General features: G+C 42.3%; 1 protein-coding gene across 4 annotated transcripts in view; it reads left to right on the top strand.

The window, feature by feature from the left end:
- Positions 1-23,223, top strand: part of igsf21b (immunoglobin superfamily, member 21b) — a 44,193-nt gene that overhangs the window by 10,206 nt on the left and 10,764 nt on the right. For 2 of the 4 annotated variants that reach the window (XM_063463758.1, XM_063463757.1), the window contains exon 2: positions 7,043-7,116. The exons of the other annotated variants lie outside the window; for them this stretch is intronic. The gene's annotated coding sequence lies outside the window, so the exon portion shown is untranslated. The remainder of the gene's footprint in view (positions 1-7,042; positions 7,117-23,223) is intronic. 4 annotated transcript variants of the gene reach the window in all.

The raw sequence follows: 23,223 nt of genomic DNA, 5'->3' as shown, positions 1-23,223 counted from the left end.
TTATGAGTAACTTTTTCTGTAATGGTTAAAATTTCATTTGTGAAGAAATTGATTAACTGATTACTAGTTAACGTTAAAGTAATAGTTGGCTCAACAGAGCTCTGACTTTTGGTCAGCCTGGCTACAGTGCTGAAGAGAAACCTGGGGTTGTTCTTATTTTCTTCAGTTTTCTTCTGTTTTAGCTTTACGGTGGGCAGCAAACTATTTTTCCAGCCAGGGTAAAGAATGATGTTCCAAATTAATGAGCCATTTCCTCCCTAGCTTACATGTTATCTGCTTTAAGGTGCGCTCATTTAAATAAACACTTAAGTGAGCATAGAGGGAAACAGGCAAATCCTTTGTGGCTAATTATTTTTGGCTAAATTCATTATTAATATTCTGTGAAAACACTCCCCGAAATGTCTTTTCAATGAAGATGGCATCAGTGTGCACAGCAAGCTAGGTTCTATCTGCTGGATGTTGTTATTTTTCTTTTGTCACGTTGCCCTGATGGCTCTGCTTCACTCATCTATGAAAGCCAAACACTTTGAGCTTTTAGCCAGTTAAACTGCCAACATTTGATCTGAGAAATCAGCCAGGAAGCCTTCCTCCACTACTGGCGGACATACTTGATTGCCTATGCTGCTTACCATTCACTTTTCCTCCTTGGAAGCACTAAAAAAGATGAGTCAAGTAAGTATCCAGATGTCATCGCTGGATAAATCCTTTTTGACTTCCTGTTCTTTCAGACCTGCCAGCGAAGCCTCCAGTGGCAGTGGTTGTCGTCCTACAGAAGTGGCCCAAATTATAGACACCTTCGCCTTCTGAGACGCACTTCTGTTAGCACCAGTTTGATCATGTTTTGGATAGCGCTGTTAGACACCAGGTCACTGGCCGTGATTTGTGAAAGCATTTGTTGGCCCAACTTGGCAGAAAGTTGGGCCAACAGAAACTTGGCTTCAACCTGGTGAAAGGAGTTCTTTCTCGGAATTTCTTCCCCCCCAATGTTCATTTCTCAGCTCTCCCCGGACCACTGGTAAAGGTAGAGGGCTAGCTTTTGTATTTAAATCCGAAATTCACTGTCGACAACTGTTACCCGTTTTCTACCCCAGCTTTGAAGTGCAGCTTCTGGAACTGAACTCCTTCAATTGTCTACACTGTGGTGTATGGTCCACTGAAATGGGTTAAGGATTTTTGTGTTAATTTTGCTGACTTACAAGGGAGTCTTGTGCTAGGATATGATCATGTTTTAATCGTTGATTATTTTAACATATATGTTTTTTCTGAGACTGGACCACTAGTAAAGGAACCTTATCAACTCTTAATTTCACTCAGTGGGTGAGTGATCCAACTGATGGAAACGGTCACACACTTGATGTGGTGCTGTCATGTACTCTGGACCTTTGTATATAAATAAATAAATACAGTTTTATTTATATAGCACTTTTCTAGACAGAATTACAAAGTGCTGCACAAAAGATAACAAATAATAAAAGGGTAAAACAGACAATATAAAACAGGCAAAAATTTAACCAAAAACAGTTTTAAAAAGGTGAGTTTTGAGTTGTTTTTTAAAAACAACTACGGGGTCCACAGTTCTTGATGTATGAGGGAGAGAGTTCCACAGTGTTGGGGCCACAGTGGCAAAAGCTCTGTCACCCTTTGTTCTCATCTTAGTCTGTTTTATAGCAAGTAAGCCCTGATCAGATGACCTCAGGGACCTGCTGGGGTCAGCTGTAGCAGATCGGAGATGTAGGGTGGTGCCAGTCCATGCAAGGCTCTAAATGTCAAGACCAGGATCTTAAAATGTACTCTAAATTCAACAGGAAGCCAGTGTAGCTGAAATAGCAATGGTGTCACATGTGAATACTTGGAGGATTTTGTCAACAGCCTAGCTGCAGGGTTTTGCACAGCCTGCAGACGATCCAGAGAACCTTTGCTTAGACACATAAACAAAGAGTTACAATAGTCCAAGCGTGAGGAAATAAATGCATGTATAGCTATCTCCAGTTCAGGGCGAGATAAAATAGGGTTGAACTTAGCCACATTTCTTAAATGATAAAAACAAGACCGAACCAGAGATTTCACATGACCATCCAATGTGAGAGTCGAGTCAAAAGTGACACCTAAATTCCTGATAGAGGATTTAACATACACAGAAAGAGGACCAATGGCTTTCACTATCTGGGATACAAATCTGTCCGGAGCACATATGAGGACTTTAGTTTTCCCCTCGTTGAGTTGGAGGAAATTTGCAGCCATCCAATGCTTGATGGAATCTAAGCAGTCATTTAGAAGCTGAAGCTTAGATAAATCCTGGGGCTTAAAAGAGATGTACAACTGAATATCATCAGCATAACAGTGATAAGAAATGTCCTCAAAAGAGCCCATTATATGCTGGAGGGGGAGAAGATATATTAAGAACAATAAAGGCCCCAAAACCGAACCCTGAGGGACACCACAAGTAAGGGAGGTAGAGGATGACCTAAAATCGGAGACCACCAAAGAAAAAGATCGGCTATGTAGATATGAGGAGAACCACTCTAAGGCAGTACCCGATACACCAACCCAATGTTTAAGCTTTTCAAGGAGGATGTGGTGGTCAACAGTGTCAAAAGCCGATGTTAGGTCCAACATAAGTAGGACCAAGCATCTTCCTGCATCATTATTCATTAAAATGTCACTTGAAACCCTAAGAAGGGCTGTTTCTGTGGCGTGAGCTCTGCGAAAGCCGGACTGAAACTTATCGCAAATGTTATGTTTGTCCAGAGCCGCTATAAGTTGCTTAGCCACAACCTTTTCTAGAAGCTTAGCAATTAACGGTAATTTAGAGATAGGTCTGTAGCTGCTCCAGAGAGAGGGGTCTAACTGAGATTTTTTTAAAACTGGGAGAATAGCAGCATTTTTAAAATAAACCAGAACTATACCAGACGCCAGTGAAGGGTTGATTAGAGTGAGCACAGATGGACCAATAGCCTGGAAGACATTTTTGAATAATGATGCAGGTACAATGTCAACTGAACAGGAGGATGCTTTCACTGAATTCACTAGTTTTCCCAGCTCAGGTAGTGAAACAGGAGAGAAAGTATCCAAAATGACAGGGCGTGATGCGGTGGAGATAGACATAACAGGTGATGAATGAGAAAAGTCCATTCTTATGTTATTAATCTTTGCAAGAAGAAAAGAAAGAAAACTGTCACAGTCCTGATTTGATGAAATAGGGGCCGCGGGAAGAGCAGGAGTAACAATGCCACTAATGGTGTTAAATAGCACCATAGGATTACCTCTGCTCTTTGCAACTAAGTGTGAGAAACAGGCAGCCCTCGCATCTCTGATAGCATTATTAAAAGAAGCTAAAAGGTCCTTTAGGTAGAGGAGATGAACATTTAGGTGAGATTTCCTCCACCTGCGCTCCGCTTCACGACAATCGCGTTTTAGACGAATACTGTATTACTAAAGTCAAATCATGTGGAAAAAGTTTAAGCAACTTCAGACCTTTTTGGATGTTGATTGTGTTTGTGAAGTGTTCCAGTCTGGTTTTAAATCCCGTGACAGTACTGAGAGTTTTTAATTATATTTTAACTGTTGACTCAGAATGTTCTGCTGTTTTAGTTCTTATCGATTTAGCTGCTGCCTTTGACACGGTCGATCACAACATGTTGGTCGGAAAGACACCATTTTATGGTAATTTAAATAATATTTGTGAAAAAGGTCTTTTTCTGTTGCCAGTAGTGAATATTCTTCTTGTTCTGCCCTGTGTGGTATACCACAGGGGCCTGTTTTGGGTTCTGCTCTGTTTTCATTATACATGCTACCTTTGGGATTCATTATCAGGGCTCTAGAGTGTGACCAATTTGGTCGCAAATGCGACCAAATTTTTCAGTGGTGCGACGAAAAAAAAAAATTTGGTCGCACCGGTGCGACCAACTGTTCGGGTAACAAAAAAAAAATAAATCTCTGCAACTCTCCGCGTGGTCAACAACCAGTGTTGGGGAGTAACGGAATACATGTACCGCCGTTACGTATTTAGAATACAAAATATGAGTAACTGTATTCCGTTACAGTTACCGTTTAAAAAGGTGGTATTCAGAATACAGTTACTTTGGTGAAATAAATGGATTACACGGCGGTACTTTCCTGTTTCATATTGTGGCGGGTCAGGACTGTTTGGGTTTGTTTGACAGCTACGCTCTGTTGTTCCAGGCGGCAGCGTTACGGTTGCCATGGTTACAGGGTGACGCTCTCTCTCTCTCTGCGTGTTTCCTGGGTGAGAGAGCGCTTTTTTGTTTTTGTTGTTGTGCTAAGCTAAAAGGCAGAATGCTACAGGCATGGCCCTAAAGAATGTTGCCTCATGGGCAGTGTAGTCCGTGCTGCAGGGAGAATGGACTGCCATACACGTTATGTGTCTGTGAGCGAGGGAGGGAGAGAAAGGAAAAGTCCGAGCTGTCACGGAGCAAAAACGGGAGCTGGAAGCATGTAAATATAATAATAACCACTGCAGCCAAGAAGAGTGCCTGACGAGCCCAGTTGTAAGTAAGCTATTAAGACTCGACTGTACACTGTGTTCGTGTTTTCCTCCGAAACAATAAGTTCCGTTGGAGCAGCCTTTCAGCGCCTCTCTCTGTCTCTCGCTAGCAAAGTTGACCCAGACAACAAAGTAAAGCTAGTTTTCAGCTACGAGCCCGACACGGAACCCACCGTATTAGCCAGAGGTCCCTTTACTACGGTTCGGAGCCGCGGACCTTCAGTAACACTAATAAATCACAGCAATAGTACATTCATGTAGTTGTAAACAGCATGATAATATATTAAGTAATCCAAAGTATTCAGAATACGTTACTCTCATTGAGTAACGTAACGGAATACGTTACAGATTACATTTTGGGGCATGTATTCTGTATTCTGTAATGGAATACATTTTAAAAGTAACCTTCCCAACACTGTCAACAACAGACACACATTATGCCCCTATCGTGGACTAAACCAATCTGAGATAGTCAGGGGCGGGACCTCCCTGATTGGCCGTGGTCCAGTTGAAAGTGCAGGTGGAAGAGGGAGGTGAGTAGCTTGAATAAAGCGATATCGATTCATTAAATCCTGAATTGACTTTTAAATATAACTGTGTTTTGCCAGATTCTCAGATTAAAGCTCACAAAATTATTTCAACAACCACCAAACAGCAAATGAGAGCAGCTACACGGACTCCACACAAAGACATAAACACAGAGCGGACCCGACACATCAGAATCAGCTTTCTCTTTCTCGGCTTTCTCACCCGACGGCCCGTAGACGGACACGCTGTCGGAGGTCAGCGATTCTGATGCGTCGGGTCCGCGCTGTGTTTCCGTCTTTTTTGCGCTGATTCTGAGCTGCAGGTTTTGTCTCTCCAACCAAAATTCGCCGAGCCAGCAGCAAAAGAAGCAGCGAACTACGCTTCACATTTGATCAATGTTGTCATGAATTCCCTCTGACTTTTGCTGTTTTGCTTCCACCACGATAAAAATCACACTTCATGCACAGCTCTCTCTCTCTCTCTCTGTACTTCAAGAACAGTTTCCCGTCTCAAATCTCTGTTTTCTGCATTATTCATTTGCTTATTACCCACCAGTCTACCGTTGTTTACAGCGCTGTCGGCCGCTGTCTTTTTCTTTTCTTTCTTTTTTTCACTTAAATGACCTCGGACAAGAAAGCCTAATTTCTGCTGTTCAATACTGAAGAAATTTAAACTTTTTAAAATTGTGCAAAATTACAGAATATTTTTAAGGTTATCTGCTATAAAAAGCCAGGCCAGGAAAATCTCCTTCATGTTTTTCTGTGTTTTATTCTCAGTTACTTTCACACAAAGGCATCTGCTGTGATGTTCACAATTCTGATGAAGTCTCACATGTATCAGTGCTGATAAATGATCAGAATTATAATATTTCTGACTGTCTGAGGCTAAATTGAATCGAATCAGGACTTTGAGAACCGGAATTGAATGGATTATAGAAATCAGTGATGATACCCAGCCCTAGTGAGCAGCCTAGGCCTGACAGAAGTGGATGTAGCTGTGGGTAATAAGAGAAGATGAAAAGAACTATTGATAACTTTTTTGTTAAGTTAAGGCCTGATCCGTCTGAAATTCATAGCCAGCTCTGACACAGTGCCATCAATCTTTGAATGCTGAAAAAGCAGCAGTGTATCCAGAAAACACATTATATGCTGCAATAAATGCACTGCCCAAGTGTCCCCTCTCCCCCACTGCCTTTCAGCAGCAGGCAGCAGCAAACAGGTCGTCAGGCCAAGATGATGATTAAGTTTAACATTTTCTACAATATTGACAAAGCACTTTAATCACAAGTTTGTTAGTTAATAATTTAGAAATGAATATTGTCTGTATGGACTTCCCCCCAAAGAAAGTGCACATGTAAAACTGCGGTGTTAAGCGATGCGGTTGAAAAATTTGAGTGCGCCTAACTTTTGTGCCGGTGCGCCTAAATTTTTAAAGTTAGGCGCACTGTGGGCCCATGTCAAAAAGTTAGTCTAGAGCCCTGATTATCAAGAAATATAATATTTCCTTACACTGTTGTGCTGATGACATCCCAGTTTACTTCCCATTGAAATTGGATGTCTCTGTCCCACTGCAGCCTCATTTTGTCAAAGACTGGTTAACACTCAATTTTCGTATTTATTTTATTATCACCTCTTGATGGGACTACTGCAATTTTCCCTATTTGTGTTGCTGTGTTCCTCTCATAGTCCATGAGTTTGAATAATTCATTACTCAGTTTTTGTTCTCCTCATTTTAGACAATGCGTGATCAACCACACAATCTGGAGAGATCCAGATTTATTGTAAATATCAGAATTATCTAGAAATTAAATTTTGCATTTGAAATTTTAGCATAAACCTTTTAGCATAAACCTGAGCATGATATAAACAAACTGATTAAAACTGTTTTACATCCATCTACAGAAAAATCAGCAGCCTGGTAACATGGTGAGAGAAAACTGTACATGAAATGTTAGATTTTAAAAAATACACCAGTAAAAGGTTTTACAGAAGTGTAATTTGTTCTTTTCAGAGTCCACGTCATTATCAACAGCTACATTCACCCTGAGGAAAAATGAGTGAGGGAGACCATCGAGACTAAGCTAGGTCTGTATTGGGTCCAGCGGTTTGTAGAACCTTCCTCTCTGTCTTTTATCACAGCTGTCCTGTACCAGATGTTACGTTGACAAACTGAGGGAGATGTCATTTTCATCGCAGGGAAAAAGCAGGACTCACAATCTTCACCAGCAGCTAGGCCCGTAGGCTTGCCCCAAAGCCCAGCACTTTATGAACAGTATGACAGCAATCTTGCTTTGTGTAATGTTAGAAGTAGTGCTCAGATGCTCTGCTGTTGCCTCAGGTGCTTTATATTCTAAGGTAAAGACCCTGCAATAATAGAAAGAAGATAGAGAAAACCCCAATAATCACATGATCCGTTATGAGTGAGTGCTTTGAAGGAAAGAAAAAGGAAGGAAAGGAAAGGAAGGAAACAGGAAGGAAGAGGAAGGAAAAAGGAAAATCTTTAGCCTTTTAGTCTTCAAAGTAGAGCGGGTGTCTGTCTCCCCAATCCAAACTTGAAGCTGGTTCCACAGAAAAGGCTCTTCTACTTTTAAATACTCTAGGAACAACAAGTAAGCCTGCAGTGTGAGAGGAAAGTGCTCTAATAGGGTGATATGGTACTACAAGGTCATTAAGATAAGATGGGGCCTGATTATTTAAGACCTTGTATGTGAGGAGCAGGATTTTGAATTCTGGATTTAACAGGAAGCCAATGAAGGAATCTGCTCTCTCTTTCTAGTCCCTGTCAGGACTCTTGCTGCAGCATTTTGGATTAACTGAAGGCTTTTCAGGGAGTTTTTAGGACTTCCTGATAATAATGAATTACAGTAGTCCAGCCTGGAAGTAATAAATGCATGAACTAGTTTTTCAGCATCATTTATCAGCATAACTAATGATGAATAATGCAGAGTCGTGTATGAACACACAGTGAATAAAAAAGGTGAGTGAAGAAGAAATAGTCAGCACATCATGGGAAGCCCCCAGCAGCCAAAGCTTATTGCAGCATAACTAAGAGAGGATGTTACACTATTAACAAAACAACTTTGATGGGAGTAGAGTTTAGGTAACTGCTCTGCACTGTGTTGGCTACAGCACTTTCATAGACTGTAACTAAGTTCAAGTACATGTTATGATACAGAGCATGCCTATTGTTCAACATTAAGTGCTGGGAGGTGAAAGTTTATGGATGTACAACAACTGCAAGTATCTTTGTGTATCTGTCTGTGGAACTCTTGTTAACCACAGCCTGTGATAAGAAAATTTAAATCACCAGCTTTACTGACTAGGTGATTTGAAATACAAAGCCTAAGTGAGTCACGTGATTATTTGATCTAGGATTTTAAACAGTTTATTTTTAAAGCAGTCAAAATCAGCAGCTTTCAGGTTTCCATCTTTTGTATTTTTGATCATTTTCTTCATGTAGGGAGGTTTATTTCTCCAAATAAAAAATTGAAGTTTGTTGCATTTATTAATTTTATAAATGTATTTAATTGCATTAGTGCATTGGATAGATACAGCTTGGTAAACTTATTTTTGTCAGGTTAATTCTGCCCAATATTGCCTAACATGAATGTCTTCAAAGCCAGAAGTTTAATTTCTTGGAATTTGATGTTTATACTGGTGTGCTGTCTGCTAATGATATAATCTGTACCCAATACCTGTAGGTCCTTAATGTCATTACATTTTTAACATGAATAACATTTCACTGATCAGTATGAATAAATATGGTGAAATAGGACACCCTTGAGGGACTGCTAAAAGTTGGGTATGGCACCATTGGGTAAAAGACACAGAACTGCTGATATTCTGATACAAACAACAAACTTCTCCCAAAGTCAAAAACCAAAAGACTTAAAAACTCCTTTGTCCCACATGCCATCAGACTGTTTAACTCCTCACTGGAGGGGAGAGGGAGGGGAGACAGGAGGACAAGGGAGGGTGGGAACAACTGAGCTGCAGTGCTTTTTTACACTGTGTTTTCTTATATTCGACTGTGCAATAATTACTGTGCAATATACTCACTCAAATGTGCAATCCTATTTATCCATATTATATATTCTGTATTAATATATGTGTATATATGGTATATTTATACTTATATCCTTACTCTCATTCCCCTTCTTGTATCTGTAACATGCAACTTCTGTCAGTGCTATGCTACTGGAAACTGAATTTCCCGGCCATTGATTGATTGAACCCACCCGAGGGATTAATAAAGTTTCATCTAATCTAATCAAATTAAGCTTCTGAATCCAACTTGAAAACCACAGTGGACGTGCAGACCGAGCAGGACCCGATGGTGGCGTGGCAGCCGCAAACGATTGTGCAGGTGGTGGCGTTGCAGGCTGGATGGACTCCCTGGAGCCTCCAGCAGGCGCGGAGTCCTCTGGCCACGACGAAGCTGGCTGGAGCTGTGCAGGGCACTGGCTCTGCCCAGGCAGCGAAAGCAGGGTGCAGTCCTCAGCTGGCCGAATGAGCTCACTCTAGCTTCCAGCAGAGGACGGAGGCAGCTGAGTTAACTCACCCATGCTCTCAGCAGAGAGTGATTACTGAGACGGCCCAGTAGAGCTCCGAGGTGAAACAGGTTGTGCTGTCTCCAGGGGTCCAGAGTCAGCTGAGAGCTGAAACTCAATGCTGGTGACCGAACAGATTCAATTCAAGATTCTTTATTTGTCACATGCATGGTTATACAGGTAATACATACAGTGAATACAGTGAAATGTGACCTGATACGCTCCTCGACTGTGCAAAGAAAAAAAAAAAAAAGAGAGACAGACAGAACTTTATATACAGTGAATGAGCATATACAAAGAGGACATTATGTGCAGCAAGTGGGTGAGTTATGTTCATTATATAAATAGAAATAAAATAAAATAAAACAATCTGGAAATTTACAGCTTGTGTACCCTGCGTGGGAAGGGTGTTAAAGTGTCTTGTGCTATAGTGAGGCCAGAATGATCAGGATGATATGAGAATGTGGTAATGTCCTGTCTCAGTCACTTAAGGATGGTGGTTGGGGGGGGGGCTGATTCAACACACGAATGGCCTGAGGATAAAAACTCCTCTTGAGCCTCTCTGTTTTTGTTCAGATGGTGCGGAAACTTCTGCCTGATTTCAGAAGCTGGAACAGTTCGTTGCTGGGATGGGACGGGTCCTTCAAAATCTGAGTTGCTCTAGTCCAGCATCTCCTGACGTAAATGTCCTGTAGGGAAGGGAGAGCTGTCCTGAACTTCCTCAGTTGTCGTAAGTGCTACAGGCGCTGCCTAGCCTTTTTGGTCTGGACCTGAATGTAGGCAGACCATGTCAGGTCTGAGGAGATGTGGACACCGAGATACTTGAAGGACTGCACCCTCTCCACTGGAGCTCCATTGATGATAATGGGCTTGTAGTCTCTGTGCTGACTCCTTCTGAAGTCCACCACCCCCTCCTTGGTCTTGCCAACGTTCAGCTGGAGATGGTTGTCCTGGCACCATGATGCCAGATTCTTCACTTCATCCATGTAGGCCGCCTCATCGTTGTTGGAGATGGCGTCCAACACCACTGTGTCGTCAGCAAACTTCACAATGATATTGGAGCCATGGGTGACCACACAGTCTGAAGTGTAGAGGGAGTAGAGAGGAGAGGACACATCCCTGTGGCGCTCCCGTGCTGATGTTGATGCTGTTGGAGATTCACCTACCCACCCTTACCACCTGAGTACCGCCAGTGAGGAAGTCCAACACCCATGCGGTCAGTGCAACTGGCCGGTAGTCATTCAGGCATGAGGGCTTGTTGTTCTTGGGGACAGGGATGATGGTAGATCTCTTGAAGCATGTGGGGACCACAGACTTAGCCAGGTACTCGTTGAAAATTGAAGTCAACACACCTGCTAGCTGGTTAGCACAGCACCGCAGCAGAGGGTCGGTGATACCGTCTGGCCCCACCGCTTACCTTGTGCTCAGAGCTGAGGAGCCTGAGCTGGCGACAGAACTGGTGACAACACTGGAAACTGAGCTGGTGACCAAAGTGATGGTTGTGGTGGGAGTGGAGCGGGTAGTGGAGTAGATGACTGAGCTGACGGCTGGGCAGCTGACAATAGTAGTGGTGGTTGTAGTGGAAGTTGAGTGGGCTCACCGTCTTTCAAACTCTGTTTAGTCACAGGACAGGCAGTCTTTAATATTCCAGTCACAGGTCAAATACGGAAACTACTCTTGTACTTTCTAAACTGGGGAAAACTAAGAACTAAGCAACAATCCTGAACACGAGGTGACAGCGAGAACATGAAGAAGGATAATCAGGGAGAACTGTCGGAGGAACACAGACGGACCAGTAACAAGCAGGAGAAAACACAGGGCTTATATACACACAGGAGCGATCAGGGAATGAGAAACAGGAGGGAGACACAGCTGGGGTTAATTATACATAACGAGACAAGGGGAAGCAAAACTAGACTCACTGCACGTAGGACTGGGAGTATCAAAATAAAACAGGAAACAAGACACAATTCACAAATACGCGGACAACAAATAGCATCAAGAGAACAAAACAAACAACAAATGAATAACCAATAATCAGGAAATAGAAGTAAAACATAAAACACTGGGAAACACCCAGGACCATGACAAAAACCATCCGAGTTTTTTTCAAACCGCAATCAAGGTCTGAACAGAACTCGAAACTCAGCCTTAAGGCTGAGGTACAGTTCTCTGTACAGCACTGCCAAAGCCAACATGAGGAAGCATGTCAAGGAAGGTAGTGTGCTTCTTGGCAGACGACTACCCCCACCAGGTGTGGAGAGACATCCAAGCCCTCTCCAACATCAAAGGCCAGAGCCACCCAGCCCCTGACGGCAGCCTCACACTTGGAGAGGAGCTTAACACCTTCTTTGCCCAGTTTGAGACCCACACCCCTGCCCTCCTTCTCTCCCGCACCCGGCACACACCCCTGTCCCTCCAGGAACATGAGGTTAAGAGGAGACTGAGAGTGGTGAACCCCAGGAGAGCTGCTGGCCCAGACAGCATCCCACGGGCTGCGAGGACAAAGCAAATCAGAATCAGAATCAAAGTACTTTATTGTGATCCCAAGGGAAATTATGTATTGGGGATATGAATTGGGAGGAGACCTTCACCATCACTCTTCAGAGAGCACTGAGCCATCTGGAGAACAGTAAGAGTTATGTGAGGATGCTCTTTGTGGACTACAGCTCAGCATTCAACACTATAATCCCAGACATCCTTGCCACCAAAGTGGACCACCTTCAGATGTCAAGTATTCCGATGACACCACCATAAGCTGCTGCTGGCCTTCTACTGTGAGGAGTGGTAGAAGTGGAGCAGCTCTCCTACTGGCTGGGTATTTGAAATGCAGAGGCCATGACTGACAACAGGAAGGCTGCACAAAGGGTAAATAACACTGCCCAAAAAATCATTGGCTGCCCTCTGCCATCCCTGGAGGCCATCACCAGCACCTCCTGTTTCAGGAAAACCAGGACCTTCACAGGTAACCCCTTGCATACTGCCCACTGCCTGTTTGACCTGTTTGGCCTGGTTCTCCTGGAATTTCTTCCTGTTAAAAGCGAGTTTTTTCTTCCCACTGTCGTTAATTTTATCTTGTGCTTTTGTTTTATTGTCCTTCATTGTGTCATTGTTCTATTATGTGTTTTATCCTATTGTACAGTGTCCTTGGGTGTCTTGAAAGGCGCTTTATAAATCAAATTTATTATTATTATATGATTGTTGGGGTTTTCTCTTCTTTCTCTTTCTCTTCCTTCTTCTTAATTGTACTTAATTTTCTATCTGTGTACTCTTTTCAATGAACTCTCACTTCTTCCAATTTTCTTTTCAGCAGAAAAGAAAAAGTAACTGTTTTGGCAGTTTGTTTTGCTTTAACTCCAGTTTGATGTCCTCCATCTCCATCGTAGGGTGGCTGTAGCTCAGGAGGTAGAGCAGGTCACCTACTGATCGGAAGGTTGGTGGTTTGATCCCTGGCTCCTCCCGTCTGCATGCCAAGTATCCTTGGGCAAGATACTAACAGAGTTACTCTCCGATGCATCCATCGGAGTATGAATGTGTGTGACTGTAGTTAGACAGCACTAAGTACAGAGAAAGTGAATGTGGCATTTTGTATAGAGCGCTTTGCGTACTGCCAAAATATAACTGTTGGGCATTCTTGCAATGATGAGTGGCACATAACCTCGACTGGGTGGACAGAGACTTCGTTGAGTGAAGGGGGTGTGACGGCAAAAATAGAAAGAACAGAAGGAGACAGAGGACTTAAATACACAGAAGGGTAATGAGGGAAGTGGAAAAACACCTGGAGACACAGCTGGCACAAGTGAACATGATGCCACAGGGGGAAAAAAATAAACACAGTGAACATGGAAACACTAGACTCTTCAAAATAAAACAGGAAACATGGAGAGACATAGGCATGCCACACAAGCTTGACAACATGGACACAACACAGACATGAAACACACGACAGACTGGACAGGAAACATGACACATGATCTATGTGTCATAATCCAATCTATTTTTAAACCAAAACTGGTATTTTGAGAATGTTGGTGATACCGTGCTTTAAGATGTAAATGCCTATAATATTTACATAAAATCACTTGAAAACTTTTTGCTTAGTTTGATGGAGGAAAAAGCTAAATCTTGTCACAATAATGGAATGCATTGTTCTGGAAGAGGCATACCTGAAATATTTATCACAAAAACTTGTCTGGTAATCTGCCTGGGCTTTTCCTTCCCTGTCTTGTCTTCATTTTGTGGTGTGCATCTGATGAGGGTGAGGGGATACTAAAATATAAGGCAAAAATATAAGTGGTAGGCAGACTAGCGATGAGAAGCGATCCGTGACCTCAACTGCATGATCAGGAAATCCACTGAGTGGAGCAAGTGTGCTGGCAAAATTTGGAAGAAATGGTGGGAGAAGAGATCAGAAGAAATTCTGGACAATGAGAGACCTTGGTAGGGGAATGAGAGGAACCTCAGTCAGGTAGTGACATGCTCTGAACAGAAGCTCTGATGGTGAAGCATGCTGGGAATTTTTGAGGCTCGAGGTAAAGTAAAGAAAAATTGTTCATAGAGTCGTTGGGGCCATATACATTTACGAATATGTATTTTTTGTTCTAGGATATTATCTTGAACAGTGATATACCTCCCCCTATGGATCTTTGATGAGCTTTAGACTTTAAAATGGTATTGGTTTGTGTATAAGGATGGCCTATACTATATATGTATATATATATATATATATATACATATATAGATAGCATGACTGTTGGACTGTTGAAGGAAGTGTGAAATACCTGACCTGGCCATCTTCTAGTTTTCTGTTTTATCAGTTTTATATCTGATGTTAACACATTCTCATTCCAACACGTAACATACTGATGAATGTGACGAATTGTTGGTATGTTGCGCGTTGGGAATGATAATGCTCTGCTAATGTGGATAAATGTGTATAAAGACAATCTTAGCTTTTAAATATTTTATTCTACTCAATACTTGTTTCAGTGTGGTCAGTTTTCTAATTCCTCTCAACATTGGCAAATCCCTTTGCAGAGTACCCATGAGACCCTCTCCCTTTATGACCTCGCAGGCTTGGGGGACACTGATCCACAACACTGGGAAGCAACTAGTCAGCACGAGCTCACCAACAACACATTTTAACTATCACATTTTACACTGTCAACAGTGTTATTTAAATTTGTAAAATATCTTCACCCTTATCAAAGAAATCACAACTTATTTTAAGGTTTAACAGTCAACATGTGAGCAATAACTATAGACATCCTGTCATCCTGTCATGTCCTTTAATACAGGTGTTTTCAGTTCACAGAGAACAGATGTTAGGGTTCCTGGGTCGTTGAACACAGTGTTTCGGTTTTTGGACTTTTGGACCTTTTTGTTTATTGTTGTTCCATGTTTCTTAGTCTTTATTGGGTATGGTTTAGTTTTCTTGTGCTTTTTAGTTTCGTCTTTTGTATCTCTAGTTCTAAAGTACAGCGGTGGAACGGACTCAGACGCAGACTGAGAAATACGATTTAAACAGTTCTTTATTATCCACACCGGGTGCACGATATACACGTGGGGGAAAACACCAGGGAACACAAGCCTTTGCACTCGCTCCGCTCTTCGTCCACACAAACTCCACACTAGCAGCTCCACCTTTGCTTACGGGGTGCAGGAGTCAGGATACGGGCAGATCTGGGAAACCTATTTACAGAAACGAGGGTTACTTTGAAGCAAGCACGAGAAGCAACAGAATTCTGCAGAGCCGGGCAATACTAACTAGAGTTACTCAATATTCCAGCGACGAGTAGCTCAGCACCCCTGCCTTAAGAAGAGTCAGTAACCAAATGCAGAATCGCTGGTGATCAGCTGCAGGTGCGTGGGCCAAGAGGCGGAGCTCAATCTGAGCTCAATCTGAGCTCCGCCCAGGCAGAGAGACAGGAGAGAGAGAGCAAGGCGAGCAAGAGAGGGGAGAGCAAAGACAGAGCAAACAAAAACAAAAACATTTGTGGCCACACTGGGCTGGCCGGGCAGACACAGGGACCATGACAACTTGTTCATTTAGTTGGTTGCTTTCATGTGTGTCCACCACAGCAGGTCCTTTGTTTGTCCCCCGTTTCCCCAGTCATGGTCCGTGTGTCTGTCTGGTTTCTCTTGCCTTTCTGTCCCTTGCTCTCCTCGTTCTCTTGCCCTTTCTCGTCCCTCACTCTCTCGCCCCTCCCTCTGTTCCCTGGGTTTCATCAGTCTGCGTCTCGGTGTGTATGTTTCACATACTTCCTGTTTTTGTTTGAAACTGGACAAGAGTCCTGTGTGTTCCATACTCGGTTGTTCTTCCCCTGTCTCGTCAGTTGATTTTGTTCACCCGTGTTCCCCAGGTGTTTCATCTCTGCTCTGACCCTCTCTTATGTATTTACTGTCTGTGTCACAGTCTGGCGGGGGACAGACTGTATGAATTGAAAAAAGGACCCAAAACGCAGACTCCAAGGAACAGGGAACAGAACTTGAATGTTAACAAAAAGCGAGCCGTTTAATGAGGAGGCAAACTGAAGTAAACTAACATCAACCTAAACTGGGAGAACTAAATAAACAATATGAAAAACTTGGACATGAAACCTAGAAACATGGTGTAAACAACATGGCATGAACAACAGACGACCTGACAAAGAATGAACAGAAACACACAGACTAAATACACACAAGGGTGATTAGGGGAAGTGGAATCACATGGGGAAACAGCTGACACTGGTCTGACATAACGAGACAAAGGAAGCAAAGCTGACTACACTGACATAGGACACAGACCTTCAACATAAAACAGGAAACATGAGACACAGACAAGACAATATTGCCTTGACAACATAAGACACGCAGCAGGAAACACATAAAGGGCAAAAGGAGACTAAAACACGGGTAGAAGACACAAGGGGAATCTAAATAAACAAATGAGCTTAGATAACCTAATGAACTAAAAAATAAACCATAAACATCAAAATAAACTAAAACTCAAAATGCTGGGTCAACAGACCCAGGAACGTGACAGTCTGTGTCTCCCTCCGTCCAGTGTGGTGATCTCCCTCATCCTCCGGCTGTGTGTTCCGGCTGGTATCTCAGTTTAGGTTTCTTGGTTTATGTACATAGTCATTCAGCAATAAAGCTGTGTTTAAGTTAAATTTTCCCAGTTAGTCTGCATTTTGGATCCTATATCAAGCCTTCACTGCTACATGACAACAGACCATTGAAAAGATAAATCAAATCAAATCAATTTATTTATACAGCACTTTTCACAGGATAAAAACCACAAAGTGCTTCACAGTAATATAAAACAGAAATACATAAAATACATCAATGATCAAACATACAGCACAAATCTAATTAAAAGCCAATTTAAATAAATGAGTCTTAAGCTGCTTTTTAAAAGAATAAATACAATCAAGGCAACGTAATGATGGAGGGAGAGCATTCCACAACCTGGGGGCGCCGCTCTAAAAGATCTATCACCTCTAGTCTTAAAACGAGTTCGTGGGACTACCAACAGCCTTTGATTAGATGATCTCAGGCTGCGAGAGGGAGCGTGGGGCTCTAAAAGATCAGAAATGTAGGCAGGGGCATCACAATTCAAAGCTTTAAAAGTCAGTACCAAGATTTTAAAATTAATTCTAAAATGTACTGGAAGCCAGTGTAATGAACGTAGCACTGGTGTAATGTGCTCTTTTTCGTGTCTTAGTTAAAAGCCTTGCAGCAGCATTCTGGACTAACTGGAGACGGTCAAGATTCCTTTTGCTCAAACAAAGAAAAAGGCTGTTACAATAATCTAAGCGAGATGAAATAAAAGCATGAATAACCATTTCTAACTCAGATTTAGACAGCAAAGTTCGCAGTTTGGAGATGTTTCTTAGCTGAAAAAGGCAATTCCTAATTAACTGACGAGAGTGTTGTTCTAGGGACATGGCAGAATCAAAGATCACACCAAGGTACCTGAGGCTCGGGTGAACAGATGAGCCAAGAGAACCAAGATGCTGTTTGATTAGAGATATCTGGTTGTCGGGGGCAATAATTAATGTTTCTGACTTCTCAGAGTTCAGCTGTAAGTAGTTGTCACTAAGCCACTGTTCAATGCAAGCTAAACATTTAATTACACAGGACAGTTTATGGACTTCCATCGGCTTGAAAGAGCAATAGAGCTGAATATCATCAGCATAGAAGTGATAAGACACCTCAGGGAACTGCCTAATTATAAGTCCTAGAGGTAACATGTACAAAAGAAAAAGAATAGGACCCAGAACTGAACCCTGCGGTACCCCACATGTCAGATCCTTAGAATGTGACATAAACTGATTTGCAAAATCATTGAAAAGAAAAAGGAGTCTTCTGAGGAGCTGATGAATGAAGAAAATGAGAGAGGGAGGAGAAGGGATACAGGAAAGTCAGTGAATCAGTGAAGTGCAGTAATTAGTAAAGTGGGGGCAGCTATGAAGAGGATGAAGAATGAAAAGCAGTTGGTCCACATGACATACCTGTAGAGTTGTGTAGATAGGAGAAAGTGCAGTGGACTGTCTAACCAGGTAGTTTAACACAGTCTTGGAGGGTAAGAGGATGTCTGAGGAACTGAGAACAAGCGCACTGGTAGTGATTTCAAGAACAAGAGTGATGTGCAGAGCCAAAGGACATCACTACAGAAGGACAAAGCTGATGAGCCACAGCATGACGATGTGGGAGAGAGTACTGAAGCTAGATTAAGAAGAGAGGTGACATTTAGCAAGCAGCAGTATGACTTCAGGCCAAGAAAGAGCAATAAAGATGCAATGTTTGTTTTGGGATTGTTAATTAAGAAGGTCAGAAGGAAGCTCCAAAGAAAGCATATGATCAGTGGCGGTCCTAGCCTGTTTGGCGCCCCGGGCGAACACGCCCTCTGCCCCCCCCCCCCACACGCACACACACATATATGACCCTATATATGAAGAGAGAGAGAGTATGCATAGCATGCAAACGGCTACCAAACAGACATCATAATTCGTCATACAATGAGAACAGGACAAATCAACAATTGACACTGACTAATTAATATTATATTATTGTATATATTGTTTGGAGTTTAGTCTGTTACTGTTACTATTTTTACCATTTCTTCTTGGAGGAACTGTAACCCACATAATTTCCTTAGGGATTAAGAAAGTATTCTGATTCTTAATGTTTTAGGATACATGACCTGCCATTATCCAATGACACATCTGCTTACCTGTAGCTTTTGCTCGTTTCTCCTTGTAGGAGCCATAATTAAATGTATTGAATTTTAATGATCACTGGGTTTTCATTTGTTTGGTTGCTATGGTGATGTGTAGTCACGTGGGTGCTAGCGGTGACATTAAGAGGGCGTTGTCAGTCTGTCTTTCACTGGTTTGATTTTGACAGAGAGGAGGGCTGGGTAGCCGTAGTTTTTGTTGACCGCAGCACAACGAGTTTCCCCTTGTTGCATTAGAGCTGTGATGTTTTAAGAGTTTGAATCGCGAGCCGATCGCATTGCTCTGTAAACTTTTCAAGCACTTTAATGAACAAGCAAGCAATTCCACCTCTCGCATTATTGCGTACAGTTGACAGCGCGTCAGGCAAATAGGCAGGCTCCATCCCCGGCCTCTAGCGACTGTGGAAGTCGCTACACTCCTCTTCTTTTCTCTTTTTTTTAAACTTTAAAAACGGGTTGTGTGTGAGACTTAAAATCATCAAAATATAAAATATACATTTTAAATTGTTATTGATCCCTTTACCCCTGGTCCTAAAGTGTATATTTATTTTCTTACTCTTAAATATTTATTGTTTGTTTACTTGCACTGCTGTAACTGGAGCCTCGTCGTCTCGTCTCTCTATATACTGGACTGTATGTAGCGGAGATGACAATAAAGTTTACTTTGACTTCAGCAGCGAGTAGGCGCACCGAGGGCTCTCGCGCTCACTTTTCGCGTGTAGAATTTTGAAAAAACATCGGTGCAAATTATAAGTCTGTATAATAATGTCTGCTGTTTTCGTGTTGTTGGTTTGTTTTTATTTTGTTTTATTTTGCAAGTTGGTTATTAGATGCTGCTCCAGCCACCCAGAGAATCCCCCGCCGCCCCGCCCTCTCCTCCCTGTGCCGCAAGCAGCAGGCGCACCTCGCAAACGGAGGGCGCCCTTACTCCCAGCAAATGGGCGATAGAAAACCGATCGGTGCCTATGCCATTCCCAATATGCGCTGGCATGATGTCGGGGCAGCATCAGTACGAGCAATTTTTTTTTTTTGCCGATGCCCGTGATGCCGCCCCGGGCAACCGCCCGGGTCGCCCGTATCTAAAACCGCTACTGCATACGATAGGGTGCTTGAAACTGTGGTACTACACGAGGAACTCAGGAGTAAGAAAGTGACAGTGGGGGGAGAGGCTGGGGCTGAGTCTGACTGATTTGGGCTGGTTGGTGAGGAAATCAGTGATTCAGGATCAGGTGGTATCCTCTGTGGACTGATTTGCTCTGTAAGCAAAGTGGTAGGGGTCCAGAGAGGGCAGTAGGCAGTCTCTGATATGCTGAGACACTCGAAACACTTCATGACTGCAGATGTAGGGGGTATAGGTCTGTAGTCATTGAGGCAGTCTATTACAGGCTTTTAGGGAATGGGAATCATAATGTAGGCCTTCAGACAGGTGGTAATTCAATTCAATTCAATTCAATTCAATTTTTAATTATACAGCGCCAAATCACAACAAAAGTCGCCTCAAGGCGCTTCATAGATACAGAGAAAAACCCAACAATCATATGACCCCCTGTGAGCAAGCACTTTGGGGACAGTGGGAAGGAAAAACTCCCTTTTAACAGGAAGAAACCTCCAGAACCAGGCTCAGGGAGGGGCGGGGCCATCTGCTGTGATTGGTTGGGGTGAGAGAAGGAAGACAGGATAAAGACATGCTGTGGAAGAGAGACAGAGATTAATAACAGATATGATTCGATGCAGAGAGGTCTATTAACACATACTGAGTGAGAAAGGTGACTGGAAAGGAAAAACTCAGTGCATCATGGGAATCCCCGGCAGCCTACGTCTATTGCAGCATAACTAAGGGAGGATTCAGGGTCACCTGGTCCAGCCCTAACTATATGCTTTAGCAAAAAGGAAAGTTTGAAGTCTAATCTTGAAAGTAGAGATAGTGTCTGTCTCCTGAATCCAAACTGGAAGCTGGTTCCACAGAAGAGGGGCCTGAAAACTGAAGGCTCTCCCTCCCATTCTACTTTTAAATACTCTAGGAACAACAAGTAAGCCTGCAGTGTGAGAGCGAAGTGCTCTAATAGGGTGATATGGTACTACAAGGTCATTAAGATAAGATGGGGCCTGATTATTTAAGACCTTGTATGTGAGGAGCAGGATTTTGAATTCTGGATTTAACAGGAAGCCAATGAAGGGAAGCCAAAACGGGAGAAATCTGCTCTCTCTTTCTAGTCCCTGTCAGGACTCTTGCTGCAGCATTTTGGATTAGCTGAAGGCTTTTCAGGGAGTTTTTAGGACTTCCTGATAATAATGAATTACAGTAGTCCAGCCTGGAAGTAATGAAGGCATGAACTAGTTTTTCAGCGTCACTCTGAGACAGGATATTTCTAATTTTAGAGATGTTGCACAAATGGAAGAAAGCAGTCTTACATATTTGTTTAATATGTGCGTTGAAGGACATGTCCTGGTCAAAAATGACTCCAAGGTTCCTCACAGTGTTACTGGAGGCCAAGGTAATGCCATCCAGAGTAAGAATCTGGTTAGATACCATATTTCTAAGATTTTCAGGGCCGAGTACAATAACCTCAGTTTTATCTGAATTAAGAAGCAGAAAGTTAGCAGCCATCCAGGTCTTTGTCTTTAAGACATTCCTGCAGTTTAACTCATTGGTGTGTGTTATCTGGCTTCATGGATAGATAGAGCTGGGTGTCATCAGCATAGCAGTGAAAATTTATGCTATGTCTTCTAATGATGCTGCCTAAGGGAAGCATGTATAATGTAAACAGAATTGGTCCTAGCACTGAACCCTGTGGAACTCCATAATTAACCTCAGTGTGTGAAGAGGACTCTCCATTTACATGTACAAATTGGAGTCTATTAGATAGATATGATACAAACCACTGCAGCGCAGTACCTGTAATACCTACAGCATGTTCTAATCGCTCTAATAAGATATTATGGTCAACAGTATCGAACGCTGCACTGAGGCCTAGCAGGACAAGCACAGAGATGAGTCCACTGTCAGAGGCCATAAGAAGATCATTTGTAACCTTCACTAAAGCTGTTTCTGTGCTGTGATGAGCTCTGAAACCTGACTGAAACTCTTCAAATAAGCCATTCCTCTGCAGATGATCTGTTAGCTGTTTGACAACTACTCTTTCAAGGATTTTTGATATGAAAGGAAGGTTGGAGATTGGCCTATAATTAGCTAAGACAGCTGGGTCTAGAGATGCTTTTTGAGTAAAGGTTTAACTACAGCCAGCTTGAAGGCCTGTGGTACATAGCTGATTATTAGAGATAGGTTGATCATATTTAAGATTGAAGCATTAATTAATGGCAGGACTTCTTTGAGCAGTTTTGTAGGAATGGGGTCTAAAAGACACGTTGATGGTTTGGAGGAAGTAATTATTGAAGTTAACTCAGAAAGATCAATTGGAGAAAAAGAGTCTAACTTAACATCAATGGTACTAAAAGTAGCTGTAGATAATATTACATCTGTGGGATGATTATTGGTAATTTTTTCTCTAATGATAAAAATTTTATTTCTGAAGAAGTTCATGAAGTCATTACTAGTTAACGTTAAAGGGATTGTTGGCTCAGTAGAGCTCTGACTGTTTGTCAGCCTGGCTACAGTGCTGAAGAGAAACCTGGGGTTGTTCTTATTTTCTTCAATCAGTGACGAATAGTAAGATGTTCTGGCTTTGCGGAGGGCTTTCTTATAAAGCAGCAAACTATTTCTCCAGGCTAAATGATGATCCTCTAAATTTGTGACACGCCATTTCCTCTCCAGCTTACGAGTTATCTGCTTTAGGCTACGTGTTTGAGAATTATACCACGGAGTCAGGTACTTCTGATTTGAGGCCTTAGTTTTCACAGGAGCTACAGTATCCAGAGTCGTACGTAGTGAGGAGGTAAAATTATTAACAAGATAATCGACCTCTGTTGGAGTAGCGTTCAGATAGCTGCCCTGCTCTATGTTGGTACAGGGCATTGAAGATGATAACAGTGGGTGGATTATATTCTTAAACTTAGTTACAGCACTTTCAGAAAGACATCTACTGTGATAAAGTCTACTCCCCACTGCTGTGTAATCAATTATTGTAAGTGTAAATGTTATCAGGAAATGATCAGACAGCAGAGGGTTTTCAGGAAACACTGTTAAATGTTCAGTTTCTATGCCATATGTTAAAACAAGATCTAGAGTGTGATTAAAGTGGTGGGTGGGTTCTTTTACATTTTGAGAGAAGCCAATTGAGTCTAATAACAGATTAAATGCCATGTTGAGGCTGTCATTTTTAGCATCTACATGGATGTTAGAATCACCCACAATAATTATTTTATCAGAGCTGAGCACTAAATCAGATAAAAAGTCTGAGAAATCAGAGAGAAACTCTGTGTAAGGCCCAGGTGGACGATAGATGATAACAAGTAAGA

Source organism: Pelmatolapia mariae, linkage group LG20 (genome assembly GCF_036321145.2).
Source record: "Pelmatolapia mariae isolate MD_Pm_ZW linkage group LG20, Pm_UMD_F_2, whole genome shotgun sequence".
Classification (NCBI taxonomy): Eukaryota; Metazoa; Chordata; class Actinopteri; order Cichliformes; family Cichlidae; genus Pelmatolapia; species Pelmatolapia mariae.
This window is presented reverse-complemented; position numbering and strand designations above follow the sequence as displayed.